Source organism: Tupaia chinensis, unplaced genomic scaffold (assembly GCF_000334495.1).
Source record: "Tupaia chinensis unplaced genomic scaffold, TupChi_1.0 Scaffold000528_1, whole genome shotgun sequence".
In the NCBI taxonomy this organism is placed as follows: Eukaryota; Metazoa; Chordata; class Mammalia; order Scandentia; family Tupaiidae; genus Tupaia; species Tupaia belangeri.
The window spans coordinates 3407668-3427926 of record NW_006160041.1 but is presented as its reverse complement, the minus strand read 5'-3'; the positions used below and the strand labels follow the sequence as shown (position 1 = coordinate 3427926).

The 20259-nt window shown below is 40.1% G+C and overlaps 1 protein-coding gene and 1 long non-coding RNA gene across 11 annotated transcripts in view; one reads left to right on the top strand and one right to left on the bottom strand.

Moving 5' to 3' along the window:
- NRXN3 (neurexin 3) overlaps positions 1-20259 on the bottom strand; it is a 1829483-nt gene that overhangs the window by 1374617 nt on the left and 434607 nt on the right. The gene's annotated exons all lie outside the window — the stretch shown is intronic.
- LOC106735788 (uncharacterized) overlaps positions 17857-20259 on the top strand; it is a 129913-nt gene continuing 127510 nt past the window's right edge. The window contains exon 1 of the long non-coding RNA XR_001371019.1: positions 17857-17960. This is a non-coding gene — a long non-coding RNA (uncharacterized LOC106735788). The remainder of the gene's footprint in view (positions 17961-20259) is intronic.

The following is a 20259-nucleotide window of genomic DNA, read 5'->3' as shown; positions in this document are numbered from 1 at the left end:
ACCATCCTTATGCCAAATTGAAAACTGACATTTTTACTTCATGAATATTGCTCCATCAGTGACATTTATTGTGCGTTCCCAATCTTGCAACAGTGAATGTCAGGTCAACTATCAAGCATTTGCTTTCCTTCCACTTTATTTCCTATTTTAAAGCGGTATGCTGTCATTGTTAATTGGGGTGCAAAGTCAGATTGCATTGAGAGAATCTGAGATCTCTTGCTTTCTGAACATCTTGCTTGGGTCCTGGGGAAAACTACACTATGCCAGAGCTACCTGTCCACCCAATTCTTCTTTATCTTGTCTACACTTGAAACCACCACCATCACCAGAGCTCACCTATCATTCTTTGTATTATTTTTCTACAGAATATTTATTATCATCTAGAAAACTGTATATTTATTTATTTTGAAGATTGCCTATCACTCTCTACTAGAGTAGAAGCTTTATGAAGACAGGACCCTGGTTTATGTGGGCAAGCCACTGCTACATACACAGTACTTAGAATAATTCTAACACATAGTGTTTGCTAAGTATTTATTGACTATGAACCATCAGATGGCATAATGGTTGTGTCACTGGACTCTCACATAGTCGACCGCACTTCAAGTCCCACACCTGGCAACTTAAAATTCATGTTGGGCGTGTGTGTGTGCATGCTCAAAATGGAGGAGAAGGGACTGCAGCATGGCCATCCCCCCAGCAGGGTAGGGGGGGGTGATTTCTCATTTTCTGTCTTTCTCTCTATCTCTGACAAGTGCACATGCCCTATAGGAAACATTTCTCTCCAAAAAAAAGAAGAAATATAGATACAGATGATATAGATACAGATATAGGTATATAGATATAGATATAGACAGATATAGATATTTCACACACACATATTTTATATATATATATAAAAATATATAAATATATATATTAAAATATATAAATATATATATTTATATATATATAAAATGAGCAAATAAATGAATGATTTTGCATGTATGAGCTCTTGGAATTCACAGAGGTAAAGCATACTAGCCCAAAATTGTATCTCACTTAAACCATACAATGATTTTTTTGGGTCTCCAGTTATTAATGACCTACTTTTATAAAACCTGCATCATTCAGTTACTCACTTTTCATCTTCCCTTTTATATTTACTCCTGATTCCCCTCAGTTGTACCCCCATCCTCTGACATGTGTCTTTGATATTACCAGTCTATAATGCCTGTCTACCAATTCCCAGCTGCTGTTTTCTGGAAATGTTCACCAACCTCTACTTACATAGTTCTAAAGAAACCAATAAGAATTTATTGATAATATGCTATAGAATCATCACCTAGACTAAGGAAAAATTAAAGGAGGAGAAAAAATATAATTTCTTTTTTTTTTAGAGAGGTTTTTGCTATAGGGAACATGCACTCGCCAGAAAGACAGAGAAAGAGAGACACCGAAAGTGAGAAATCTACCCCCCCAGAGGGGATGGCCACGCCACAATCCTTTTTCCTTCATTCTCCTCTCGGGATCTTGGGCATGCATGCACACATGCCTGGCATGAGTTAAGCCACTGGGTCCAGGACTCAAACAGAGGTTGACTACATGGGAGTCCAGCAACATAATCATTACACCAACTGCTGGTCTGTTCATTACTGTCTTGAAGACTCCCTCATATATCTGCCAAAACTTCTCAATTTTTTCCTGTGAAAATGATATTTAGTCAATAATATTAGTTATATTAATAAAACCACATTCCATTATTATTTGGTAAAGAATATTTTATTGATGATCATATTGATTACAATCATAGCAACTATAAAATAGATAAATGATGATATTTTTACCAATAAAGAAATCAGAAAGAAAATAAAGTGTTTCGTATGCTAAGAAAAACAGAATGCACATGCATGTGTGTGTGTGTGTGTGTGTGTGTGTTTGTGTATGTGTGTGTGTGTAAAAAGGTCCATGTTAGTAAACTTGTGTTCAATGAATAAACAGAAACTAATGGCAAACTGCATAAGACAAACAGCTACTAAGCACCTAAGGCTGAAGGAATTTAGAAGCAATCAGGGAGGGAGATGAAACTTAGTCTGGGCTTCTAGGTAGGTGTCCAGCACTATGCTGGAAGTCCCAGAAGACACACAGAAAACCGAGACACTGCCTGGCTACTCTCCCCCAACTCCTTTGAGGAGGAGAAGGCACATGGCACCATTTCAACTATTCCAAGGAATAAAATTCTTTCTCTCAAAAAAAAAACGAGTTAAAAATTAACCTGCCTGGGAACCAAAATGTGGTGTGGTGGTTAAGGTGCTGGACACTCCCACATGGCAGACCACGGTTTGAGTCCTGGACCTAGTGGCTTGCTTTCTCACTTTCCTCTCTCTCTTTGTCTCTCTCTGGTCAAATTAAAATAAGTGAGTGACTAAATAAAACTAAATAAATAATTCTTTAGAAAATAAATAAATAAATCTGCAGGGACCAGTAGATGGTGTAATGGTCAAGTCACTGGATTCCCACATGGCTGATTGTGGTTCAAGTCCCAGACACAGTGGCTTGAAATTCACTCCAGGCATATATGTGTGTGTGTATATATGCCCAAAATCCCCAGGGGAGAACGGTGGATAAGGGACTGAGGCATGGCCACACCCCCTGGGGGTGATTTCTCACTGTCTGCCTCTCTGTCTCTCTGGCAAGCACACATGCCCTGTGGCAGAAATCTCTCTAAAACAAAACAAAACAAAACAAAACCCCCTGCATTTATTTTATGTAAATCACTGTTCTTTATGCTAAAAGAATATCTTTCTTAACCTTTTGAAGTTAAAATATCTTTCTTTCATGAAACCGTGAAGATAACCACTGATGAAACAGTAAAGAAAAAAGACTAATTTGACAATACCATGTTGGTCATCATGAACAATTTTAATAAATTATTTTGAAAGCTGTAAGTTAGGCAATCACTACTTTGGATTACTTCCACTACTAACAGTGAAACTGTGACCAGAGGAAAAGGTATCCACTCATGACTTTAGAATATGGGTGTGCATATGCCTATAACCAAGTCCTGATATATAAATCAATAAATGAAGAAAAAGAAATTAGGATAGTATCTAGGAAGCAAATATAGGTGATCCAAAGTCTCTACAACCTAAAAGAGCTATCTGTGTAGGGCTCCTTAACTGGCGTGATCCAAGAGATTTGGTTTTAGCTCCAGAATCAGAGGACAGTCCATAATGGCCTCTTAAGAACTCAACAGTCCAGTGGTTTCTGTTTAACCAGCCAGTGCCTTGTCATCTTGATATGCTAAAGTTGATCAGGCTGGGCCAGCCATGGCATGATGGGTTAGGTGGCTGGAACCCACATGGCCAACAGTGCAGTCTGAGTTCCAGACCCAGTGGGTTACAAAACACACCAGGTGTGTGAGCATGCATGCCTGAAATCCTAAGAGGAGAGTAAAGGGGAAAGGAGTGCAGCATGGCTGTCCTCCCTGGGGAGTGCTTTCTCACTTTTTTTTTTCTTTTATGTCTGACAAGTGCATATGCTCTATTGAAAATTTAGAAAAAAAAAAATCAGATTCTCTAGAATAGGCTACTTTATGGCTATGGGAAGGCAACTAATAATACCTTTCATGCATGTGGCTCTCTGACACATAGCAGAGCAAAAGATAAATGGAGGTAGAGCAAGGGAAACCTGTAACTGAAAAGACAGAATGAGAAAAGGGACAGGAGAAGCGTAGTCAGGTAGCTCAACGCTGTGTCAGTAGAAACACCAGATGTGAGCTGTAATTACATCCCCTCCCAACTCTGTTAATGCTTTACAAACCAGTACTGACACTTGAACAAAGAGCCTTGAAAAAGCAGGCAGAAGCTAGGTATGTAAATAGTCAGCATGCTGGATCTCTATGTGGCCTTTCTTCAAAGAGCAGAGAAGACAAGGATAGCAGCTTCCCAATAAACACACCACGAGGCACAAGTGCATAGGTTTAGGTGTGTATATGTGCATTCAACATAAGAAACACTTAATTGTGAGCTCTTCAGATCACAGTATTGGGAGGTGATAAGTCAGTAGTTATTTAAAATGAGATGAAAGGAGAAAAAAGGTGTTTGTATTTTGGGTTTTGTCTTTTGTTTTTGCTTTTTTTTTTTTTTTTTCCACAGGTCACATAATTTACAAGCAGCCAAGAACCGACAGTATCTGTATACTCTGTTCTCATGTAGACTCATCACATGGGTCAATTTAGGTCCTTAGTGAATTTCAAGACCAATATGTACATGATGGTTAGTTTTAGGCATCAGATGGACTGGACTAAGAAATAGCTAGAAACTGATAAAGCATTACTCTATTGGGTGTATTTTCAGAAGAGAATAACTTGCGAGTCTAAGTAGACTAAATGTGGGAGATGTGCCCTCAGTGTGAACAGGTATGTGCCAGTCAATAAAGGACCAGGAGAGAATGAATACAGAAGACAAATGAGTATCTTTTGAGAGGAAGCAAGAGAGATGTTGTCTGTTGCCTTGGACAGAATTCAAAGGTCATCTGCCTTCAGACTCCAGTATTGACACCTGTAGTCTCAGAGTTCTCAGGCTTTCAGTCTCAGACTCTGAGTTACATCATTGTCTCCCCTTCCTCTGAGGTCTCCAAATATGGTCTAATCCTTGCTACCAGAATCCCAGGATCTCCAGCTTGTAGACAACCTGTTGTAGGATTACTCAGCTGCCATAATTGAGTGACCTAATTCTCCCAATAAATTCCCTCACGCACAAAAATATATAACATGTAATGTGTATGTATGAGTGTATGTGTGTGTGTATATATATATATATATATACACACACACATATATGTATGTGTATGTATATGTGTGTGTGTGTGTGTATATCTCCCTAGAGAATCCTGACAATGCAATGTGCATACACTTTGTGTTGTGAAATTGTTTACATCTGTGTACAGTCATGTGAGGATTTTTTTCCCTCTACATTTCCATATCTTTTTCAAAACCAAAATAAAAATTCCATTCCCAAGCACATGCAGATGTCTGGCATCTAGTAAGTGCTCAGTGTTTGTTGACTTGAAGAGACTTGAAGTTGAGAAGACCATAAGCTAAGCTATACACAAACTCAGTCCTACTCAATAGTGTTTTATCTTATTTCTTCACCTCCTTTTGTAGTGCCCACCTTCCCAGCAAAATGGATATCCCCAATGGCCAACTAAAGCTGTACACAAAATTACCATTTCCTTTTGTCTTCTAAATTCAAAGAGAAAATCAGGCTTCCAATCATTAGACTTGATCAGTTTTACTTTCTAAACATTTCTTTCTCTATCTTCCCTTCTCCATGCTCACTTCATTAGTTGTCCTACCTTGAGTCATTTATCTTCTGATCCATGTTCCACACCACTTAGTTTTCTTTAAAATAATTTGTGATTATGTCACTTCCTTGTTCTAAACACCATCACTGATTTGGCATCCTCTACTGAGTGAAGTAGAAAAGCATTTGATGAAAGTTTGAGAACCATTCATGGAAGGTGAACGTTGGCAGAAATAATGCCAGGGAGCTGCCAAGACAGCAAGGGTGACATCACAGGAAGAGCCTGGTAGGTTCTCCTTGCTGCTAGTAGTGCCCCCACTGGCCCCCAGACAAGCTGTTGCCGCAACCCCTGTCATCAGCAGAGTAAGTTCTTCCTCCCATCTTCTGAGCCTGATGTGCTTGCTTCTCCTAGCCTAGGAAATTGAGTTTGTGGCTTTAGTTATGGAATGAGACCCCCCATTTCCATTAAACCCACACCAGTAAACTGCTCAAACACAGAACAGGGGCTCAACCACTAAGCAGCTTTAAGAAATCACAAATGAAAGTATTTAGTCACGTTGTAAGTTATTCTTTGCCCATCTCTCAGAACACACCAAGAAACAGTCACCTCTATCCCTTAGTCCTTGGCTCAGCCCTATGATCACACAGAAAGGAGAGAGGACCCTACTGTCTCTTCTTGCAAGCTTCTGTAAGATAGCGTCTCATTGGAGGCTGCTGGAAAACTGCATGGCCACCTAGAATTGCATAATGTGCTTACACATAAGGCTAGAATTAATCTGACATAATTCCTATATTTTTCATATGAGTTTTAAGCTGAACCCCAAAAGTCCTATAGCTTAAAAAAAATCACAGATAGGCTGTCCTGATCAGTTCAGACTGCTAAAACAAAGTGCCATCACAGCTGACTGAGTAGCTTATAAACAACAGAAATCTAATTCTTCCAGTTCTGGAAGCTGCGAAGTCCAAGATCAGGGAACCAGCATGGCTGAATTCTAGTAAAGATTCTCTTCCTGGTCTCTCAACTTCTTATTCCTATCTTCTTATTTTATCCTCCCATGATGGAAAGAGGGCAAGGGTGTTCTCTGGTATCTTTTTTTTTTTTTTTTTAAGAATTATTTTATTGGGAACCAGCAGTTAGCGTAATGGCTATGTCACTGGACTCCCACGTAGTCGACCGCGGTTCACGTCCCGGACCCGGTGGCTTAGAACTCACGCTGGGCACGTGTGCGTGCATGCCCAAGATCCCGAGAGGAGAATGGAGGAGAAGGGATTGTGGAGTGACCATCCCCCCTGGGGGGTGATTTCTCACTTTCTGTCTCTATGTCTCTCTCTGTCTGGCAAGCACGTGCCCTATAGCGAAAACCTCTCCAAAAAAAATATATATATATTTTATTTAACCTTATTTATTTATTTATTTATTTTAACTTGGCCAGAGTGGGAGGGTAAGAGGGAGTGAGAGAGAAAAGAAATGAGAAAGCAAGCCACCAGGTCCGATACTTGAATTGCAGTTGACCATGTGGAAGTCCAGCACCCTTAACCACCATGCCACCTACCAGCCCCTCTGGGATCATTTTTATAAAGGCACTTATGAGGGTACCACCCTTATGACCCAGTTAACACCAAAGATTTTACCTCCTAATACCATCACATTGGGGATTAGTATTTCAATATATGAATTTGTAGGAGACACAAACATTCAGTATATTGCACTGAATAGAAGGGCTCTAAGAAAAATCATGCTACCTATCACACCATACCAGATGTTCTGCAAATCACAGACAGTTCATTTAATGTTTAAAAAATCTTGTGAAATGGGTTCTAACCCTACTTGCAAATGAGTTACCTCCACATTGGGAAATAGAGAACAGGATCCACAAGGACAGCACCACTGCACATGCGCATCTTGGTTATCGGTTATCTCCTGAGCAGTTGGAACTACAAAGTCGTGGGTCCCCCCACAGACATGCTGAATCTGGGATGGAGAGTACAGAGTTTAACAAGTCTTGCTGCTTTTTCTTACCTACTCAAGTTTGAGAACTTCTATTCTTTATCAGTGTTTGCGGAAGTATGTTTTCCCTTGAGGTTATGATACATTTGCCACATGGGTGAACTTAAAAGACTTAAAAACAAAACAAAACAACAACAATTAAAAAACACCTCTAGTCATGGCTAGTCATGTGGGAGTCCAGTGCCTTGACCATCATGCCACTTGTGGCCCCTGGGATCTCTACCATCTCATATGATGATAGAGAAAGATCTCCAAGACATTGGAAGGGCGCACATCCGTTTGTAAGGGGTCAAACACCAAATGCATTCAAAGGTTGCTGAGAAGAAAGAGTTCTTTTCCATTTTATACCTTTCCGTGTTGTTTGCGTTTTTAGCATGTCTATATACTGTTTTATAGTAAAGTATCTGGTACAGTAATAATTAAAAAAAAACTAGTTGTTAGGTATTCATTTTAATATGTATTCAGAAAAAAACCTGGCTCACACAATGAACCCATGTTTTCATAGACATGTTGTTTTAAAAGATGTCAAATTTACTTAAGTCAAATAAGATAATCGATGTAGAGAAATCCAATACTGTTGTCAGAAGTTATGGTAAAAATGGTGAAAATGATATATAAATTACTAAAGTCTGGGATACATTTCACACATCCAGTTTCAGCTGTAAACATGATGTTTTATTCCTTTCGGGCTTTTATAACAAAATACCATAAACCAAGTGGCTTATAAATAAGAGAAATTTTATTTCTCACAGTTATAGGACAGGGAAGTCCAAGATCAAGACAGCACAGATTCTATATCTCATGAGAACTTTCTTCCTGGTTCCTAGCTGGTACCTTCTAACTGTGTCCTCACATGGGGGAAGGAATAAGCTATTACTCTGGGGTCTCTTTTATAAAGGGCACTAGTCCCAGTTGTAAAGGCTTTGACCTTGTAACCTAATCACTTCCCAGAAGGCCTCCCTCAAAATACGAACACATGGGTGATTAGGTTTCAAGGTAAGACTTTTGAAGGGACACAGACATTCAGACCATAGGTACTAGAGATGAGAACATGAGCCCCCCTTCTTTTTATTTTTTCAGAGAGATTCTTACTATAGGGTGTGTGTGCTCACTGGAGCGATAGAGAGACAGAAAGCAAGAAAACATCCCCCAGTGAGGACGGCCATGCCACAATCCTTTCTCCTTCATTCTCTTCTTGGGATTCTGGACATGCATGCACACACACAGGATGTGAGTTTTTCAAGCCTCTGAATCTGGGATTCAAACCATGGTCAATTACATGAGAGTCCAGCGATGTAGCCATTATGCCATCTGCTGGTCCTGAGCCCCACTTTGAACAGAGCTCCATCTAGCCTCAACTGCCCTCTCTAATCACTTCCACCAGAGGCCTGAATTTAACCTTAGAATCTTTGTCCATGGCTTTCAACCATAATTAGAGTTTTGTTGTTCCATCTTCTCTGATAGGACAAGAGCTTGACAAACCTGAGTGAAAGAGATTAGAGGAAAGAAAATGCTACAAAAGTAGAAAGGAATTGGGAAGCTGCAGGTGACAAAGACACATTCTGCTATCTTCCCCAATGTCACTCACCACCTGTGCCTGGACACTTGGAAGCAGAAGGACCTCCATCCTGGCAAAGTTAAAACGGGAAGGGGCCATCAGGGTTGATATCGTAATTTTTCTACTACTAATAATAATGCTTGCTTACTATTGTTATTATTCGTAATGAAGCCATTTCAACCCCACTTAGTATGAGGTTTAACAAGCCCATTAAGAACAAGAAATCTATGTCCTGCCTGGCACTGTTTACGTACATCACTAGGAGACACTTGCTGGCTGGGGGAGCCCCATTAGATCTAACCAAGAGTCTTGGCAGGAGCTCATGGGAGGAGAATAAATCCCTCCTGTAGAATTATTGTGTGGTCAATGAGGTCATAGCTTTTGTCTGGCTGGGCTGCACTCTAGGCTGAAGATCCAGAGGTTTGCAAGGTCACTTTACAGTTATACTGCACACAGGGTCCCTCTTGCTTCATTATCTTCCAAAGCCAACTGGGCACACTCTACTGGCAGCCCAGCTCTGAGGAAAGCTGCGAAGTAGCACAGTCCTTTGCTACCTACCTCCTACACACCCTTTTCCTTAATGGACCTCAATCCCCACTCCTGCCTGGCTCTGTCTATCCTTCTGCTTCTTTCTGGTCACTCAACCCCCATTCTTTGACTTTTCCTTTTGAGCCAAGAGACTTATAGACCCATTCTTCTACAGCCTCTTCAAAACTCAATTTCCCTTTGTCACCTCCCCTCAAAAAAGGAATGTGTCTAGCTAACCCAGTAATCAATTTCAATAACAGTGTTTAAGGGTCCTCCATGATTGAAGGTCTCAAGATGCAAGGCATGACCCAGGTAAGGAGGAGCTAGGAATCACCTTTCCAAGGGATGTCGCTCTGAACAAAGAATGAAAAAAGATTCAAAGCAATGAATCCCTAACAATTGGATTCCAAAGACAAGTGCCCAGCTGAGATCACTTAAGAAATATTTTGGTGCCAGGGCCTTTCCGAATCTCTCTAACCTCTCCTGAGCCACATATCACAAGTCATTGGCTATGAACTTGGTCTGCCTTAAGGCTAGTTTCCTGCTTATGGAGCTCAGCACATCCCACAGCGGGTGAAGCTTTCTTTCCAGCAGAGGGCAGCAGCTGTCAAAGGCTGGAGCCCTTGGTGTGCAGCCATCTCAGAAGTACTGGATAAAATGGGAAGAAAGAAGCAGAGGAGAGTGGGGACAAAGAAAGTTGGGGGTTGGGAGTATGCATGGAAGCAGGCCACTTCATCACTTTGCTGTCACCTCTGGTAGAATCTGGCTTTCCAGCCACTGCTTCCCATAACCGAGTGCTTTCTGGATGGTCTGTCTTACCCTGAATGGCCAGTTTGGAAGGCTTTGGGTTATTAATCTAGCCTAGCAAGCACCAGCACACTAAACCTCTTAGCTTTCCCTTACTGAACTTCTGATGCCTCATGGAAAACTTGAAGAAAAAGGAAAGGGGAAAAAGACCCAACTTTTTAGCCAGAGGTAGGTCTGCTTCCACAGCAGATATTTTCTGCATGTGGCTCCTCCAATCAGCAGTGATATTTACATAAAAAGAGAGCTGAGGACAATAGACTCCCTGGACCAAAAGTCCCTGTCCTTTCTTGGTTGCAACCAAAGCCTGCAGCAATGTGAGATCAGTCAGGGGCATCTGGTTTTTTTTTTTTTTTTGGAGAGGTTTTTGCCATAGGGAGCGTGCGCTCGCCAGACAGAGAGAGACAGAGAGACAGAAAGCGAGAAATCACCCCCCGGGGAGATGGCCACGCTGCAATCCCTTCTCCTCTATTCTCCTCTTGGGATCTTGGGCACGCACGCACACACGCCTAGCGTGAGTTTCAAGCCACCAGGTCCGGGACGCGAATCGTGGTCAACTACATGGGAGTCCAGCGACATAGCCATTACACTAACTGCTGGTCCCAGGGGCATTTGGTTTTTAAAGTGCCCTGGTAAGGGCAGTGGGCCTAGGATAGGCTCCTAGGATTACTTTAGAAGCAAAACATTTAAGGAACACAAAAAATGGAAAATTACCTGTTGATGATCATGTAAATGATAAAATATCTTTAACTGGGCTAATATACAATGTTTTTGTGCTGGGAAAATTCATTTTATAAACTATAATGATATATAGTGATTCAATGTATAAAATAAATGTAATGAAATTTTTAAAAATATAGGCAAATGTGATTAGGAAGTTGGACGCAAGTGATCAGCCATGAAAACAAAATTTCTTCATAGAGGCAGAGCTCTCAGTGAGTGGGAGAAGCAACATAAGAGCATTCTGAAGTGTTTTAGGGACAAAATCTGCTGAAATCCAAAGTGTTCAAAGAATGCCCACGGTCAAATTTCTATTACATACTTCATCTCTTATCTTACCTGACTTAATTATTGCTGCTAAACATTCAAATGTGATTTGTGGGTTATAATCCTTTTTTCTGACTTTCATCTCTCTATGAGTCAGAGTTCGGGTGCTGAGGAATCCCACATTTCTTAACTGGTCTATAATGCAGAGAGGCTTCTGTCTATACCAACATACTCTGTATGTAGCTAGATCAGCTAATGATTACAAGTGGAATTGTATAATTCCTGTATAGTTCCTAACTTTCATATAGTGTTTTGCAGCATTTTTTTTTTACATCTGTTATCACATTAGCATCTCCTAACAACCCTGTAAGATAGTCATTAGTAAATCCATTTTGTAGATGGGAAAATTGAGGTATAGACAGATGAACTGACTGGAATACAGGAAAAACAAAACTGAAACTTTGGTGGGATTTCACTCCAGTCTGCTCTAGACCCTACACTTGAAAACACAGGCTGATATTCTAATTCCCTTTCCTCTAATGACCAAGATACCTTGATCATCAAAGTACTGAATAAGGCAAACCCCAGACACTTTCATAATTTTCTCACATGGGAAAAATTCTTCCCCTGAGCCATCAGTTTTAGGGATTAGGCTGGGGGGAAGAGCCTTTACTGCAGAGCAGTCCAAGTAAGAGAGCCCTGTTTATAAGAGTAACAGGAAAATAAGCTTATGGTTTCTAAACTGAGCAGAATGTCATCAAAAGGTAGGTTTCTTGGGATCCTTGTTTTTATTTACTCCTTAATTTGCTCATTTAATCAATAAATATTAACTGAGCACCTTCTGTGTTCAAAGAAATATCTTAGACTTGGAGTGGGTAAAAAGTAAGTACAGGGAAAAGTTACCCCTGCATGTAAGGCACTTACAATCTAAGTGGGTAGACAAAATATGAACACATGAAATGGTATGAGGTCATCTATGGCACATTCCAAATGAGTACTGACAATAATGAGCACTTAAGAAATTCAAAAATGTGAGTGGCACTGGGTCCCAAGAAGCTTAGAAAAGCCTTATTAGGGGGAAGTGGGATATGGTCTGATCCCCTAAGTATGATCAGGCATCAGAAATATAGATATCTAGTGGAGGGATTGTAATTACGGATGAGAATATGGATGAAGTCCCCTCCACTGTTACCACCACCACATTACCACCACCACCACCACCACCACCACTACTTCATGCCAAATATTGTGCTAGACCTCCATGAGATTTGGAGGTAGGGATTGGTGAAACTTACTAAGAAGTTCAAGAAGACAAAAGTCCAGTAAACAAGTGGATATAAGGACTAGGGGAGGTAAACTGAAAGATGCAGGCCATATTGAAAATCCTTCAAAACATGGCCAAGGAATAGAGACTGGATTTCAAGGAAGAAACCCTTGATACTTAAGTTTTTCAACTACATGCCTCCAGGAGGTGAGATTGATGGCATTCCATCAAGAACTAAAAATGTCCTATAGGTGAGAAGTAAGCAGTGGTGCCTAGTCAATTACTCAAAAGAATAAAGATTCTGATTTCATGCAAACACTTCTCAAGACAGGTATTGGGTGAAGTCGGAGCCCAGTAGTTAGTCTCTAGATAGACAAATAGACATTCTGTAAAGCATTCATGAACCTCCAATGAAGATGTGGGAGGTTGCTCTTGGCAGTCAAAGCCAAACTTACTAACTTTCACACTGAGGCAGAAATAGGTGGAGGGGGCCAAAAAAAGGTGGAGACAAAAGAAGTTAGTTTAAATCAGTCAGTTACTGGCATCACACACAGAATTCACCTCTTCTCTCCATTATTACTGTTTTAATGTTATTATAAGGGAGAAACTGCTATTGACTGGGCCTTTTTTCCCCCTAAGTATTTAAAATGCTGCTGTAACAGTAAATATCACCTCTGGCATATTTGTCCTGGAAGAAAAGAGTGGGATATGGAATACCTAATTGAAATGTGCTACAAGAGATAAGGCAGCTGCAAAAACTGACATTTAAAGGTAGGAGACACCATGGAAGACATGAAATATTACTGTTACTACCTCAAAGCCAAACACCACTTTTGCAAAATGGAAACATCTTCTGTCTCTGCTTCCTCCTCCCAGCTCCCACATTGGTTCCACTTCCTAGACCCACTGCTACAGGACTCTAAGCTTTTCCTGTTCTGCCTTTAGAACCCCACCCTATTAGCATAGCGAATGTTGAAGGGCAGGTAAAAGAGAATGATTTTATTTTATTGGGTTGTCAGAAAAGCCATGATGCATTTTTGCAATAGAGAGAAAGAATGTCATGACTTCTCTGACAACCCAATGGTTCTTTTTTACTCTTACATGCCCATCTCAAAATCCTAGGTCCTACTTCTTTATAAGGCATTTATATGAGAATGGATGAGCCAGACACAAAAGGAACGGAAGTGATCTGTCAGTGCATCTGAATAGGTCTTATTAAAAACTGTTTCATGCCACTGTAGCAGAAACGTAGTTAGAGAGACCAAAGGTTACCTATGCTTAATGGCCAGCAAGCTCAGTTCATTGGTAGTTGGATATAGTTATTTCTGAGGGGTTGCACCTAGACAGAACTAATTTACCACTTATTCCTTTCACCAAAGCTCCAGAATAAGGACAACCTGCCAATCAATAATCAGACCTAGTGCAATTTAAATTAACCACATTTTCATTAAGCCTATTTCCATCACCATGTCCAATTCTACCTACATTGCTGGTCTCCATAGATGTCACTCAATAAACCAAGAATCCTAGTATTTATGCCTTTGTATAGTCTCCCCACAATAAATGGGGTCTAGCCCTATAACTTGCTTTTGATCAAGAGAATATAGAGAAACTGATGCTGAATGAACTCCTGGGGCATGGTCATAAGAAGTCTGCTAGTTTCTGACTGACTTTCTAAGAGTGTTTGTCTTGGGTTACCCTTTCTTAGAACCCAGTCACCATGCTATGAGGAATCTAGGTCATATGGAGAACTCACAGGTAGATTCTTTCCAGCTAAGTTCTTTCATCAGCTGCCAGCCATGCATGTGAGTGAGATACTTTGGATGTCCCAACTCATCAAGATGCCAAATGATTTCAGTCCCAACTGATATTGTATAGAGTAGAAAAACATTCAACTGATCACAGTCAATGCCATGAGACATAATAAAAAGCCTATCAGTTTACTCCACTAAGTCTTGGAGCAATTTGCTATGCCACAATATAATCATAACCAGAAACTGAATTAAGAAGTTGGGCAATATCAAAACAAATACCTAAAACATATAGCCATGATCAGGCAGAAAGAAGAGATTGAAGAGCCTCAAGAAGTATGTTAGTGGAAGCTTGAAGGACAGTGAAGATGTTATTAGTGGAGGTCAAAGAAAAGATGAAAGTGTTATGACCTAGCAGGAAGTTTAGCAAGACTATCACTCACATGAAAATTAAATACATCCCACAAAAATTGGCTAAGGAAATTTCTGGGCAGATTATCAAAAGTACTAACTAGTTTCTTTGATATCTTTTTGGTAAGGTACAAATAGAGATTAGCTAAAGAAGGAACTGTTTAATTTTCAAACAAAATTTAGAGGAAATATAGAGGAGTCAGGACTTGAAGTAATTGAAAATGGAAGTATTCAGAAACGCCAGTCTTTCCAGTCAACAAAGCGTTTTCAAAATAAAAAGTGAACATATGGTATAGATGAATTTAGAGCTCTTTCTACAAAATATAGCCTTAGGATTACATTCAAATCAAAGCTATGACCTAAAACACTTAGTTAAGACTTATGAAAGATTAAGGCGATGTCTTATAGAATCTCACAACTAGAAAAATGGCTTTGAATCATAAGGTAATATCGTCTTGACACTCTTTGCTACAAAAAAAATGACTTAAAAGAATCTTAAAGATTTGCCTATTGTTATTGGTTCTGGTTAATTCTGTTCTGGTTTATCCCTTGCTTCCTAACACACTATCCCAAAATGTAGTGGCTTAAAATAACATATTATTTCCTCATGGTTCTGTGAATTGACTGGAGTCAGCTAGGAGGTAATCTCAGGGTCTGGCATGTGGTTACAGATTTTTGTAGCTGGGGCTTGTCAGGCAAAGCTTTAGTTGTGTGAGAGGTCTAAGATTCCTTCTTCATTCATCTACCTGGTGCTTCCTGGCCTCTCTCGTTCTCCATGTTACATCTCACTCCTCAAGGCCTCTCCCCCAGCCTGCGATTCTCATGCTTCTTACATGGTAATGAGCTTCTAAGAGTCAGAAAATAGAAGCACCAGGCCAGTTAAGGCTTACACTCAGAACTGTAAGAACATTAAATCACCATATTCTATCTGTCAAAGCCATCGCAGGGCCTTTCCAAATTCAAGAGGATAGTAAGAGGGATTCTTCCTCTTGATCATTTTTAATTTTCTTATTTTTTTGAGGCAGGGTCTCCCAATGTTTCCCACGCTGGACTCACAAACTCGTAATCCTCTTGCTTCAGCCTCCCGGGTAGTTAAGATTACAGGCAGGCACTGTGTTCATAATCTCCTGATTTTTTTTCCAGATGGTGTGTGCTCTGCAGAGGGAGCTAGAAACACAGAGAGAGGGAAAGGGAGAAAGCACCCACCCCTCACAATGAGGCATGATCCATTTCTCCATTTTACTGGAATCCTAGGCAGGTAGGCACATGCATCCGGCATGTTTTCCAAGCTGCTGGGGCCAGAACTCCAAAACTGTACAATGGGCCATGTAGTAGCCAGCTCCCTTCACCCTTAGGCCACATACTAGCCTTAGCCTCTTGATCTTGATAAGAGAGTAACAAGGATAAATTGCAGAAGAGTATATGGGATAGAAAAAATTACTGTGGCCATCTTTAAAAAATACAATCTATCACAACCTACAACTCTCTCTCTTCAAATTTATATGCTTTCCTAGATTTGAGAAATCCATATGAGGTTTATAATGAGCCAAAAGTATAACATAATTGTTAGAAAGACAAATGAAATGTTAATTGCTAACATAAAGAACCCAAGGTGAGGAAAATCAATGGAGTTTTGGTCTCTACATTGGTAAGAACACATACAGAATATGTTCATGACTGAGGACTGAATTTAGAGGGTCTGATAACAAACCAAAGTATGTTCTGGGAGAGTATTCAGGATACTATGGAGTTGGAATCATTCACTTTGGAAGCATGTGCTGCAAAAGCAGTGCTGCCCCTGAAGGAGATGTGTATGGGCAAGATCCCAACTTAGCTCCTCAGTTCTTGCCTGGTATGTGCCTTGCACCATGAACTTATAGACTCCAGAGTGTGGAATTTGAATCTACTTACCCAGATCCCCTCTAAGATTCTGATATTTTAAGAATCTATGTTTCTCTTCTCACCCAATGTATGTATATATGTTATGTTTGTTGGACATAATTTTCTAGCATCCATCAAAGCTGTCACCATTTTCTCATGCCTGGCATCACTGTGGTAGACAATACTAATATTCTTTATTATTTTCAGTCCTTATTTCTCTCTGGTAAGGCAGGAGAAGTATCATTCTTCAGTTCCTTATAACTAAGCATTACTACGTGACTTGCTTTGACCAATAAAAGTGATGAGAACATTTAAGGGACAATACACATATTTCCTGTTGTCTTTCTCTGCTGTAGAAAACCCTAAAGACTTGTGTTAAGATGATCACATGGTTCCTTCCTCTCACCTTCCCCCAAGAGAATCAAAGGGAAAAAGAAAGCAAAACATTTAAGGGACACAAAAATAGAAAATTATCTGTTGATGATAACGTGTATTAAAATATCTTTAACTGGATTATTCAGTGTATTCATGCTGGGAAAATTCATTTTGTAAGCTGTAATAATATACAGTGATTGACTGCATTAAAAATAAAAATGATGGTAACATGGGGCAGCTCTGTGGCCTAGTGATTAAGGCAGCTTGATTCCACATGGTAGACCTCACAGTTCAAGTCCAAGATCCAGCAGCTTAAGAAACATGGCAAGTGCATGCATATGCATGGTCAAAATTTCCAAAAGGAAGAGAGATGGAGAAGGAACTAACATGACAATTCCTCTGGTGGGGGGGGCGGGTAGGATGCTTTCTCTTCTCCTTCTCTCTGCCTTTCTCTAATGAAAGCCCTCTAGAATGAATGAATGAATGAATGAATGAATAAATAGTCACGTCATAAAATGAGGAAGCTCCCATCGTCTAGGTCACTAAATGTCTATGTTAAGGATAGCCCTACTCCTACCAGTGTTAAACATATAGGTGAGAAATAAATCCATGTCGATTTAAGCATGAAGACTGGGAGTTAATTTGTCATTGTAGTGTAATCTAGTCTAAACTGACTAATACACTCACCATCATGGGGGAAAAAAAAAAAAAAAAAAACTAGAAAAAAAATATCCCTAAATGTGTCTATGCTTTTAGGAACCTAGCTTGATAAACAAAGACCTAAAACATAAACCGGCTGTATTTCAGAGTAGCTCAGAAAGTGATGAGAATTGCAAGAATCGCTGGTTCACCTTAGAGCCATAAGTGGTAGAGAGTTTCTTCCAGGATGTTACCTTGAGCAACCTTTTCCCCAGATTCCAGTGTGTCTCTAGGCCTGCCTACATTCCAGGAGCTGTGTCATAATGAGAAATTACGGGTGGGGAAACCAAGCTCTGCATCAGAGCCTGAACTTCAGCTTCTGAATTATTCAACAGAGGAGCAACTCCCACAACGTGTCCTGCCCCAGAGGCCAGTGGGCTAGTGAGGGGTCAGCAGCTTGGAGGCTCAAGTGAGTACCCTGTCTTGACTGAAAGGTTACCCTGCCTGTGTCTTCAACCACAGTTTAATTAGAAAGTATTGCTCTTTGTTGAATAAACACTCCTGCATTAGGAAACGGGACATCCATTCTGCCCAGAAAGGTTGGGACCTGAATTCGTGGCTTAGAGAACAGTGTCTACTGTGTGTCTGGGGACTTTCCTCCCTCCGTCAGTCAAGTTACCAGAGAGGACAATGAGTTTATAGCCTGGCGTTATTTTCAGTTGTAAATTTAGGTAATAATAATAAAAAATCCTGTATGTTGAGAAGTTTGATTTTATCAGACCAAACCATGGGAACTTCACATGGTTCATTTATCTTAATGTAAATACTTCTGGTTAATCAAGGGGAAAATTTTCAGGAAAAAAAGAAGAATAAATAGAGCAATCATTCTATGAGTAGAAAAGGATCATCTGTGATGTTTACTCCTAGATCCAACCCATTCTTTCCCTGCCAGTGACCTCTTATTGGAATGTGGTACATAGGGACCACTGAGACATTTTAGTATAGAAATTTCTTTTTTTATAGAATTTTCCACATTTATTTATTTATTTGTTATTTTTTAGTTTGCTAAAGAGCAAGTGCACATGCCAGAGAGAGACAGAGACAGAGAGGGAGAGAGAGAGTAAAAAGGAACATCCCATGGGGAGTGGCCATGCCACAGTCCCTTCCTCTCCATTCTCCTCGGGATTTGGGACATGCATGCACATGTGTCAGCATGATTTTCTAGCTTCCAGGTCTGGGACCTGAACTGTGCAGTCATCCATGTAGGACCCAGCTGCTTTAACCTCCATGCCACCTGCTGTCTTCTGGAACTTTTTCTTGCACATGGCTGGTGGGAGTCTAAACTGGTACAGCGCTTTTGTAAAATAATCCAGAAGAAGTTGATGTAATTAAGCATGCATTGGCCCCATAACAATGCCCCTTCTGGGAATATATCCCCAAGGAATTCTTGCTCAGAGCCATGTACCACACACTGTAGGTAACAGCAGAGCTGGAGCAGAGTTCCAGCACTAGAGAATAGATACGAGGATGCACTAGATGTGCACAGTGGAATGCTGAGCAGCAGTTACACAGAATGAACCAGAGGAAAAGACAAAAACATGGAAAAATTTTATATGCCTGACATCAGGTAAAAAAATGTGAGAAACGCATCAAGATATAGTGGCATGCAGTCATTAATATACATATTTCACAAGAGCATATGCTTATTAACAGATATATATGTATGTGTGTGTATGTATGTATGTATATATATATATATATATATATATATATAGAGAGAGAGAGAGAGAGAGAGAGAGAGAGAGAGAGAGAGAGAGAGAGGGATGGCTTTTTTTTTCAGAAGACATGATTGGGTTGAAGGAGAAAAATCCAGAGAGGCCTTGCACTACTGATAATGATGTGTTACAAACAGAAAGATATATATTCAAGTCCCTTTACCTATGGTCGAAAGGACAAAAAACAACACTGCTTCATTTGGGCAAAACGTGAGACATGTGTCTGAACCAAATTCGTAGAGTGTGCCCTAGTAGTTTAGGAGGACAGACACTGATGCCAGAAAGACTTGGTTTTGAATTAGAGCCCTATTACTCACTAGCCATGTCTGCCAGGATTAAGAAAAGATAATGTATGTAAAGCACTTCGCATAGTGCCCGCGCAAAGTAAGCAATGTGAAAATGGTAGCTATTCATAAAAGATAATATATCATTTTCTAAATCTCCCTTCTACTTTAGTCTACACACCTTGAAACATTTTACATGGTAAGGAAATTATCATAAGCTTCTTATTGGCTTATAGTTTCTACTCTCCCTATATCCAAGAGATCCAGAGGTATTATATAGGATTAATTAATAAGAAAAACAGAATGACTAGGGATAAAACCAGAGCAGATGCCCTCTAAAGGGAGACAAGAACGTAAATATCAGCAGGTATCTGGGCAGAGTTTGATTACACCTGGGCAAAGCAGTTGGCCCTAGAGCGAGTCATAGCAATGGAAGTAGGGAGAGAACTATATAGACTTCATAGTTTTTACTTCATGGCAAGTGAAATAGAAAATTCTTTGCAGAAGTACATTCTGTTTATACACTTTATCAGGGCCTTCACATTAGGACTGTTGGGTAATACTGAAGACAATACCTGTGTTTGGCTAGGACAAAGAATACGTGGATTCTACCTACATGGGTTCTCAGGCACTGAGGGCTGGACATGAAATTGTGAGAAAGGAGACATATTTGGATCAATTGCTTTTTGACAATCTTAGTAAGTTCAGG